Here is an 11,046-nt window from a genome sequence, read left to right as displayed (position 1 = left end):
GACGAGGGCTTGTGTTGTGAGGTTATTGAGCTGATTCATGATTATGAGGACGAGGGCCTGAGTTGTACGCCACAAGGTGGCTTGATATGAGGTCGAGAACCTATGTGATTATGCCACGAGATGACTTGATATTGCGCTTGGGTCGTAAGGGTCCCTTCTCTTGACTACCCCCTAGCCTACCACCCTAATGCTCGACCTCCATATATGTTACAACCCATATCCACATGTGTTAGTTCATGCCATATATTAGTTAACATAAATCCAAGAAGGAATTATCTTTGAGATGATAAGAAGTCAATCCTATTGGTCTTAAGTGATACAAGAGTGTATAAGGGTGATTAACAAGTATTAGAAGTTAAATGAATCAAGGATGTTGTAACTCGTATTTTCAAGTAATCTAGCGGTGCTTAATACAATCAAGAGTTCATTTATTAAGGTATTTTAATCATATAATATTTGTATCATAAGTCTTGAAGTCAAACGAGTTATGAAACAAAAGTCGACAAAAGTTGTCGCAACTTAGGTTCATAATTTTACTTAAACATTAGGTCAAATGTTTCTAATATTTTATCCTAATTTAAAAGGAATTACGGGGTGATATACCAACAAAATTAAATATCTATGAGTCTAGTTTCCAATGCATTAAACCGATCATCGATACGATCTCGGAGTAGAGAGATATTCGCATTTTCGCGAGACTGCGCCAAGCACCTCTCTATGGGGCCCACTAAGGCGGTTTAAGATATTTGGACCTATATAGGATGCCTCAAACCCGTTTTAAATCATTTATTCTCACTATTTTCAGACCTTAGAACCCTAGGAACATCCTCTCAAGGTTCTCTCAAGATTCAAGACCCAAATAAGGGGCAAACAACACAAATCAAGTGTCGGGAATTCCGTGGCGCTAGTAAGTCTCTTGTTCTTCTTGTTGTTGCTCATTTTTGTGTCGTTCCTGCTTTTGTGGGAGGTTGTTTTAAAGGGTTTATGTTCTGTAAATACTCCCTCATGTTCTTAATATCAATCCTAGGTGATTTCAAGCCTTCTAAAGTGATTCTAGTGCCGAAAAACACTAATTGATCGCTAGTTTCGCTTTTTTGTTGTTGTGGAAGCATTGGAGGGATATTTCATGGAAATTTAAGGTCAAATTGGAGTTGTTATTTCTGTATAAAGGTAAGGAACCTCTTACTCTATATGTATTTAAGATTATCCAAGTTGCGGCTAAGCCATTGAAGCTAGAACTTGTGAAATATATATCGAAAGGCTTGGTAGTAATGTTATTGTTTTGTGGACTATTTTGCATTGCTGTTGGGCTGTGTATTTTACTACAGTTTTGTGGAGTTTTGAAGGAGAAAGAGTGTGGAGAAACACCATATATATGTAGGGTTATGGGCTGATAGTTATTCGTAACATTTCCAGGTTGTTTGACACGACTACGGTGGTCGTCGTATGTGTGGAGTGATTAGGCTGTGTGTGGACTATTTTGGGAGGCTCAATATTTTTATTATTGATGTTGTTTGGGCTGTTTGGTGACTGTTTTGAATGGTGTGAGGTCATATATATAGGGGAGGTGCTGTCCGTTTCATCGTAAAATAGGTTGTGGTCGATACATAATAGTTATGACGCTTAAATGATAACGATAGTATCGTTTCTCTTATTGTAGACTAAGGAGTTTTGACAATTGCATAGCTTGAGATTGGGGCAGTATATACAAGGTATGTGAGGCTATACCTTTCCTTCTTTTGCACGACTCCGATTGTACATAATGTAATGAACGAGGTTCCAAGATACTCTACTCTTAGAAGCTAGCAGTACTTACATTTGTTTTCCCTCTTATGGAACGATTGATGTTAATGTTGCTTCTCTTATTCTTATGTTATCAATGTTGTTGGTACTTCCTGATTCTTATAAGGTTCATAGTGAAGAGTTAGTCCTAATAACGTGTACAGAGGATACCGACCTTATGTCACTCTGAAAGGTTTAGAATGTGATTCCATGAGTCGAGCATGCATTATATATATCTATCTATTTTACTCTACCGAGCCACGCTATAGTTGGCCGGGTACGGCACCTATTGTGCAACCACTGATCAGTTGGGTTTTACCGAGCTCCACGTGGCCGGGTACGATTCTACCGAGTCTTATGATGGTCGGGTACGTTTTTTTTACCGAGCCTATTATGGCCAGGTACGATATGATGATGATGATGCCCACAGAGGCGAATGTTTTAAGGGTTTATGTATTTATACATATGTATCATGCATTTCATGTAAGTAGCCCTCAGAGGTACTAAGATGTTACAGGTTGTATATTCTCTATCCTTGCTTACATTACTGATCGTATTTATGGTTCCCTGCCTTACATACTCAGTACTTTATTCGTACTGACATCCTTTTATTTGTGGACGCTGCATGTCGTGCTGCAGGTCCTGATAGACAGGCAGGTGCAGCTCCCCCACCACAGTAGGCTGTCCAGTTCAGCGGTGATTGGCGAGATCCCTTCTCCGGACTTGCCTTGGTCTTGGTATGCATTTTTGTTATAGACATTATGGGTATGTGGGGGCCCTGTTTCGGCTATATTGCAACACTTATGTTCCTTTAGAGGCTCGTAGACAGGTGTCGACTCATGTATAGTTTGGTATGCCTTATCGGCTAGTTTTTGTTGTATAGTCTTTCATAGTGGCGTGGTAGCTCATACCTTATATGTAGTTTCTTGATTGTCTGGTCATCCCCTGCTATATATGTTCATGCCGTCATATTTTATTGCTGGTTGTCCATGATCCAGGTCTACCATTTATATTGATCTCGTCAGCCCTAAAAGATAATAATGAAGGTTAGATGAAATGTATGTTGGTGCTCGGCAAGTGTGGTCGGGTGCTAGTCATGGCCCTCCAGTTTGGGTCGTGACAAACTTGGTATCAGAGCAAGTCTGTCCTAGGGGTTGTCTATGAGCCGTGTCTAGTAGATTCTTGATTATGGATGTGTAGCGCGCCACATTTATAATCAGGAGGCTACATGACATCTAGGGTTGTTACCTTCTTCCTGAATCTAGATCGTGCGTAGAGTTGAGTCGTAAGTGTTCGTCTCTAATATTCACCTTGTTTTTTTCCAGTGATGCCTTCGACTAGGAAGCAAACGATTAGTAGACGACTTGATACAACAGCGGGAGAGGGTACCAGTCAGGTGCCCCAAGTCAGAGCAGGACAAAGTGAGGCTCAGAGTGAGATGCCCTCTCATACCTCATCTACTCCATCTCCTCCAGAGGATATTAGAAGGCACCCAGCGCCTCCAGTTCCTTCGTCTGGCACTCCAGACCAGGATATGCAGAGTGTTTTGCAGTTATTGACTAGCTTGGTAGCTGCTCAGGCTCAGAGGTAGAATACAGGTGCTGCTGAGAAACCAGTTAGTACAAGAGTTCGTGATTTTATTAATTTAGACCCTCCAGTGTTTACCGGATCAGACCCCAAGGAGGACCCATAGACTTTTATTGACCAGGTTCATCGTACACTTCGGGTTATGCATGTTAGTAATACAGAGGTAGTAGAGTTGGCTTCTTATCGGCTACGAGATTTAGCGGTTCTCTGGTATGATAGTTGGGAGACATCCAGGGGTCCGAACCCTCCTCCAGCTGTGTGGAAGGAATTATCTAAGGCCTTTCTTCGTCACTACTTGCCAATTGAGATACGACGAGCTAGAGCTGATAAGTTCTTGAAACTTAGACAAGGTAATATGAGTGTGCGAGAGTACAATATGCAGTTTGATTCTTTGGCAAGGTATGCTCCCCATATGGTGGCCGAGATGAGTGATAGGGTGCATATGTTCGTGAATGGGTTGGGACCACATCTGATAAATGAGTGTATGACAGCCTCCTTGGTGGAGGGCATGGATATTTCCCGTATTCAAGCTTATGCCCAGACCCTAGAGGATCGTAAGCGCCAGTAGAGGGCAGTTAGGGAGCAGGATAGGGGCCAACATAAAAGGGCGAGATTTGCAGGGTATTCTGATGACTTCAGAGGCAGCATCAGGCCACAGGTTTCGAGGAGTTCGGCGCCACCTGTAGCTAGTGCTCCTCCACAGTTTCAGAGGCCTCGATATGATCGATCCTATTCTGGTCCAGGTCAGAGTTCGCGGGCATATGGCTCGCAACATCACAGGGATACTAGTCAAATGAGACCCCCAACACCACATTGTGATCAGTGCGGCAAGGCCCACTTTGGACTGTGTCGTCGAGGTTCTGATGCATGCTATTCGTGCGAACAGCCTAGCCATATGATGCAGGATTGTCCTAATAGAGGAGGTGATGGTATGGCTCAGCCGACTGGATTTGTGTCTGGTTCTTCCTCATCAGTTCGACCTCCAACACGGGGTTTTCAGCAGTCGACAGGTCGTGGTAGGGGTAGAGGTGCAGTGCCGAGTTCGAGTGGTGCTCAAAATCGAACCTATGCTCTAGTAGGTCGACAGGATCTCGAGTCGTCTCCAGATGTTGTTACAGGTATTATATTTGTGTTTTCTTATGATGTATATGCGCTGATTGATCTGGGATCTACATTATCATATGTTACACCCTTTGTGTCTAATAAGTTTGGCATTGAACTTGAATTGATAAGTAAACCCGTTGCGGTATCTACTCCGATAGGAGATTCTGTGATTGCTAGAAGGGTATATAGAGGTTGCACTGTGATGATTTGTAGTCGTCAAACCTTGGCAAATTTATTTGAGTTAGAAATGGTTGATTTTGATGTGATAATGGGAATGGACTGGTTGGCCTCATGCTATGCAAATGTTGACTGTCGTACGAAGATGGTTAGGTTCCAATTTTCGGGTGAACCCGTCATTGAATGGAAAGGGAACATTGCTACACCGAAAGGTAGGTTTATTTCCTATCTTAAGGCAAGGAAAATGATCTCAAAAGGTTACATTTATCATCTCGTTCACGTTAGGGATGTGGAGGCGAAACCGCCTACTTTACAATCAATCCCTGTGGTCAACGAATTCCCAGATGTTTTCCCAGATGAACTCCCAGGCCTTCCTCATGAAAGGGAGATTGAGTTTAGCATTGATGTATTGTCTGACACTCAACCGGTCTCTATTCCTCCATACAGAATGGCCCCGGCAGAGTTGCGAGAGTTGAAGGTGCAGTTGAAGGACTTGCTGGATAAGGGCTTTATTAGGCCTAGCACTTCACCTTGGGGTGCACCAGTCCTATTCGTGCGGAAGAAAGACGGGTCGTTACGGATGTGTATCGACTATCGACAGTTGAATAAGTCTACTATAAAGAACAAGTATCCACTTCCAAGAATTGATGACCTGTTTGACCAACTCCAGGGTGCCAAGTATTTCTCCAAGATTGATTTACTTTCAGGGTATCATCAGGCGAGGGTTAGGGAGAAGGATATTCCAAAGACGGCTTTCCGGACAAGAAATGGGCACTTTGAGTTCTTGGTGATGTCGTTCAGGCTAACAAATGCCCCAGCAGCTTTTATGGATCTCATGAATACTATATTTAGGCCCTATCTTGATGTGTTCGTGATTGTATTCATTAATGACATTCTAGTGTATTCTCGTTCGGAGGCGGAACATGCGGGCCACTTGCGGATAGTATTACAGACGCTTCAGGATCGTAAGTTATATGCTAAGCTCTCCAAATGTGAATTCTGGATGAACTCAGTAGCATTCCTTGGCCATGTGATATCTGATGAGGGTATTAGTGTCGACACTCAGAAGATCGATGCAGTAAAGAATTGGCCGAGACCTACAACACCATCAGAAGTCCGTAGCTTCCTAGGGCTAGCAGGATATTATAGGCGGATTGTAGAAGGATTTTCCTCTATATCATCACCATTGACTAAGTTAACATAGAAAGCTACCAAATTCCAGTGGTCTGACACTAGTGAACGTAGTTTTCAGGAGCTGAAGAATCAATTGACATCCGCACCAGTGCTCACTCTTCCTGAAGGAACATAAGGTTATGTGGTATATTGTGATGCCTTAGGTATAGGTTTGGGGTGCGTATTGATGCAGCGTGGGAATGTGATTGCTTATGCATAAAGACAATTGAAGAAGCATGAAAAGAATTATCCAACCCATGATTTGGAATTGGCTGCAGTAATATATGCTTTGAAGATATGGCGGCACTACTTATACGGCATCCATGTTGACATCTACACAGATCACAAGAGTTTACAATACATCTTCAAGCAGAAAGAGTTGAATTTGAGGCAGCGTAGGTGGCTTGAATTATTGAAAGACTACGACGTCGAGATATTGTATCATCCCGGTAAAGCCAATGTTGTGGCAGACGCTCTCAGCCGTAAATTAATGGGAAGCTTAGTACATATTGAGGCAGGTAGATGGGGGTTGATTAAAGGGCTTTATCAGCTAGCCAATATGAGAATCAGATTGTTAGACTCTGATGATGGAGGTGTTACTGTACAGAATATATCAGAATCATCTTTGGTAGCCGAGGTAAAAGCACGACAATATGAAGATCCTTTCTGAGTACGATTAAGAGAAAGCATTCAACAATGTAAAAGTATGGCTTTTGGGATCGGAAAAGACGGGGCACTGAGATACCAGAGACGATTGTGTGTGCCTAATATGGCAGGGTTGCGAGAGAAGATTATGAATGAGATTCATCAATCCCGATATTCCATCCATCCCGGCTCGACAAAAATGTATCATGATGTCAAAGAGCAGTATTGGTGGGATAATATGAAGAAGTCTATTGCAGAATTTGTAGCTTAGTGTCCCAATTGTCAACAAGTAAAGATAGAACATCAGAAACCCGGTGGATTGCTTCAAAATATAGAGATTCCGACCTGGAAGTGGGAGGTGATTAATATGGACTTCATTATTGGATTACCACGCTCTTATCATAAGTTTGACTCCATCTGGGTGATAATTGATCGACTTACAAAATGTGCCCATTTTCTGCCAGTGAAGACAACTTACACGGCTGAAGATTATGCGAAGTTGTATATCAAGGAGATTGTTAGGCTTTATGGTGTGCCCGTATCTATTATATCAGACCGAGGAGCTCAATTTACGGCTAATTTTTGGAGGTCTTTCCAGAAGGGTTTAGGCACACAAGTAAATCTCAGCACTGCATTTCATCCGCAGACTGATGGACAGGCTGAACATACCATTCAGACACTGGAAGATATGCTACGAGCATGTGTTCTATATTTTAAGGGGAATTGGGATGATCATCTTCCACTCATAGAATTCGCCTACAATAATAGCTACCATTCCAGTATTAAAATGGCCCCATACGAGTCACTATACGGGAGGAGATGTAGATCACCAGTTGGATGGTTCGAAGTCGGTGAAAAAGAATTAAATGGGCCAGATTTGATTCACCAAGCTATTGAGAAGGTGAAAGTGATACAGGAGCGATTGAGGACGGCACAAAGTAGGCAAAAATCTTATTCTGATGTCCGACGTCATGATTTAGAGTTTGAGGTTGGTGATTGGGTTTTCCTGAGGATCTCACCAATGAAGGGTATTATGCGTTTTGGGAAGAAAGGTAAGCTGAGTCCAAGGTATATCGTGCCGTATAAAATTCTTCGACGAATTGGACAGGTTGCTTATGAGTTAGAATTGTCATCCGAATTGGAATTTGTCCACCCGGTATTCCATGTATCTATGTTGAGAAAATGTATTTGAGACCCTTCTCGAGTCGTCCCTATCAAATATGTACAAGTTACAGAGGACCTATCATATGAAGAAGTGCCAGTAGCGATATTAGATCGGCAAGTCCGCAAGCTGAGAACAAAAGATGTAGCTTCTGTCAAAGTATTGTGGAGGAACAAAAATATGGAAGAAATGACATGGGAAGCAGAAGAGGAGATGAAGTCTAAATACCCTTACTTATTCCAGAATGAAGATAACAAGGATTCTGATGGAAGACAGGATACATTGGAAGGTGAAACGGCTCTATGAGGTAAGCAATAATTTGAGAATACTCCTCCTTAGTACAAAATGGTGATATGTAGATAATGTAAATACGCATAATGCTTTGTGTAGCCTTGTGAAGCCATATGTTGGGCTTAATTACTTGCAAGTTTTGCTAGTGACCATTTTATAGGGGAAAATTGATCGGAAATTTCCATTGGAATCCACGATGATTTAAACTCCCCATAAACCCTTACATTCGAGGACGAATGTTCCTAAGGGGGGAGGGTGTTACAACCCATATCCACATGTGTTAGTTCATGCCATATATTAGTTAACATAAATCCAAGAAGGAATTATCTTTGAGATGATAAGAAGTCAATCCTATTGGTCTTAAGTGATACAAGAGTGTATAAGGGTGATTAACAAGTATTAGAAGTTAAATGAATCAAGGATGTTGTAACTCGTATTTTCAAGTAATCTAGCGGTGCTTAATACACTCAAGAGTTCATTTATTAAGTTATTTTAATCATATAATATCCGTATCATAAGTCTTGAAGTCAAACGAGTTATGAAACAAAAGTCGACAAAAGTTGTCGCAACTTAGGTTCATAATTTTACTTAAACATTAGGTCAAATGTTTCTAATCGTTTCTCCTAATTTACAAGGAATTCCGGGGTGATCTACCAACCAAATTAAAGATATATGAGTCTAGTTTCCAACGCATTAAACCGTTCATCGATACGATCTTGGAGTAGAGAAATATTCGCATTTTTGCGAGACTGCGCCAAGCACCTCTCTATGGGGCCCACTAAGGCGGTTTAAGATATTTGGACCTATATAGGATGCCTACAACCCGTTTTAAATCATTTCTTCTCACTATTTTCAGACCTTAGAACCCTAGGAACATCCTCTCAAGGTTCTCTCAAGATTCAAGACCCAAAATAGGGGCAAACAACACAAATCAAGTGTCGGGAATTCCGTGGCGCTAGTAAGTCTCTTGTTCTTCTTGTTGTTGCTCATTTTTGTATCGTTCCAGCTCATGTGGGAGGTTGTTTTAAAGGGTTTATGTTCTGTAAATACTCCCTCATGTTCTTAATATCAATCCTAGGTGATTTCAAGCCTTCTAAAGTGATTCTAGTGCCGAAAAACACTAATTGATCGCTAGTTTCGCTTTTTTGTTGTTGTGGAAGCATTGGAGGGATATTTCGTGGAAATTTAAGGTCAAGAGTTGTTATTTATGTATAAAGATAAGGAACCTCTTACTCTATATGTATTTAAGATTATCCAAGTTGCGGCTAAGCCAGTGAAGCTAGAACTTGTGAAATATATATCGAAAGGCTTGGTAGTAATGTTATTGTTTTGTGGACTATTTTGCATTGCTGTTGGGCTGCGTATTTTACTACTGTTTTGTGGAGTTTTGGAGGATGAATGATGTGTACAAACACCATATATATGTAGGGTTATGGGCTGATAGTTACTCATATCATTTCCAGGTTGTTTGACACGACTACGGTGGTCGTCGTATGTATGGAGTGATTAGGCTGTGTGTGGACTATTTTGGGAGGCTCAATATGTTTATTATTGATGTTGTTTGGGTTGTTTGGTGACTGTTTTGAATGGTGTGAGGTCATATATATAGGGGAGGTGTTGTCCGTTTCATCGTAAAATAGGTTGTGGTCGATACATAATAGTTATGACGCTTAAATGATAACGATAGTATCGTTTCTCTTATTGTAGACTAAGGAGTTTTGACAATTGCATAGCTTGAGATTGGGGCAGTATATACAAGGTATGTGAGGCTATACCTTTCCTTCTTTTGCACGACTCCGATTGTACATAATGTAATGAACGAGGTTCCAAGATACTCTACTCTTAGAAGCTAGCAGTACTTACATTGTTTTCCCTCTTATGGAACGATTGATGTTAATGTTGCTTCTATTATTCTTATGTTATCAATGTTGTTGGTACTTCCTGATTCTTATAAGGTTCATAGTGAAGAGTTAGTCCTAATAACGTGTACATAGGATACCGACCATACGTCACTCCGAAAGGTTTAGAATGTGATTCCATGAGTCGAGCATGCATTATATATATGTATCTATTTTACTCTACCAAGCCACGCTATAGTTGGCCGGGCACAAAACCTATTGTGCAACCACTGATCAGTTGGGTTTTACCGATCTCCACGCGGCCGGGTACGATTCTACCAAGCCTTATGATGGCCGAGTACATTTTTTTTACCGAGCCTATTATGGCCGGGTACGATATGATGATGATGATGCCCACAGAGGCGAATGTTTTAAGGGTTTATGTATTTATACATATGTATCATGCATTTCATGTAAGTAGCCCTCAGAGGTACTAAGATGTTACAGGTTGTATATTCTCTATCCTTGCTTACATTACTGATCGTATTTATGGTTCCCTGCCTTACATACTCAGTACTTTATTCGTACTGACGTCCTTTTATTTGTGGACGATGCATGTCATGCTGCAGGTCCTAATTGACAGGCAGGTGCAGCTCCCCCACCACAGTAGGCTGTCCAGTTCAGCGGTGATTGGCGAGATCCCTTCTCCAGACTTGCCTTGGTCTTGGTATGCATTTTTTTATAGACATTATTGGTATATTGGGGCCCTGTTCCGGCTATGTTACAACACTTATGTTCCTTTAGAGGCTCATAGATAGGTGTCGACTTATGTATAGTTTGGTATGCCTTATCGGCTAGTTTTTGTTGTATAGTCTTTCATAGTAGCGTGGTAGCTCACACCTTATATGTAGTTTCTTGATTGTCTGGTCATCCCCTGCTATGTATGTTCATGTCGTTATATTTTATTGCTGGTTGTCCATGATCCAGGTCTACCATTTATATTGATCTCGTCAACCCTAAAAGATAATAATGAAGGTTAGATGAAATGTATATTGGTGCTCGGCAAGTGTGGTCGGGTGCTAGTCATGGCCCTCCAGTTTGGGTCATGACAATATAGCCTGAGGGGCTGGTGTTGATCCACATTATTGCCCGAGGGGCTGATTCTGTTGACATTGTGCCCGAGGGGCAGATTTTATGTGCTTATCTGTTCTAGTTGCTTTTCATTTAATTGTTTAACTGTCAAAAAGGTGTTTTAAAGAATATTATTCTAAACTAAGGTAACTTTAT

General features: G+C 41.4%; 1 long non-coding RNA gene across 1 annotated transcript; it reads left to right on the top strand.

The window, feature by feature from the left end:
* The first annotated feature begins 816 nt into the window (after positions 1–816).
* On the top strand, positions 817–1,729 carry LOC142182582 (uncharacterized). The gene is made up of 3 exons (XR_012711394.1): positions 817–907; positions 1,110–1,170; positions 1,661–1,729. It is a non-coding gene; the product is annotated as an uncharacterized LOC142182582 (long non-coding RNA).
* Positions 1,730–11,046: the final 9,317 nt, after the last annotated feature.

The sequence above is a fragment of the Nicotiana tabacum genome, chromosome 7 (genome assembly GCF_000715075.1).
Source record: "Nicotiana tabacum cultivar K326 chromosome 7, ASM71507v2, whole genome shotgun sequence".
NCBI lineage: Eukaryota > Viridiplantae > Streptophyta > Magnoliopsida > Solanales > Solanaceae > Nicotiana > Nicotiana tabacum.
The sequence above is the reverse complement of the archived record's forward strand: the minus strand, read 5'-3'. Positions and strand labels throughout refer to the sequence as shown.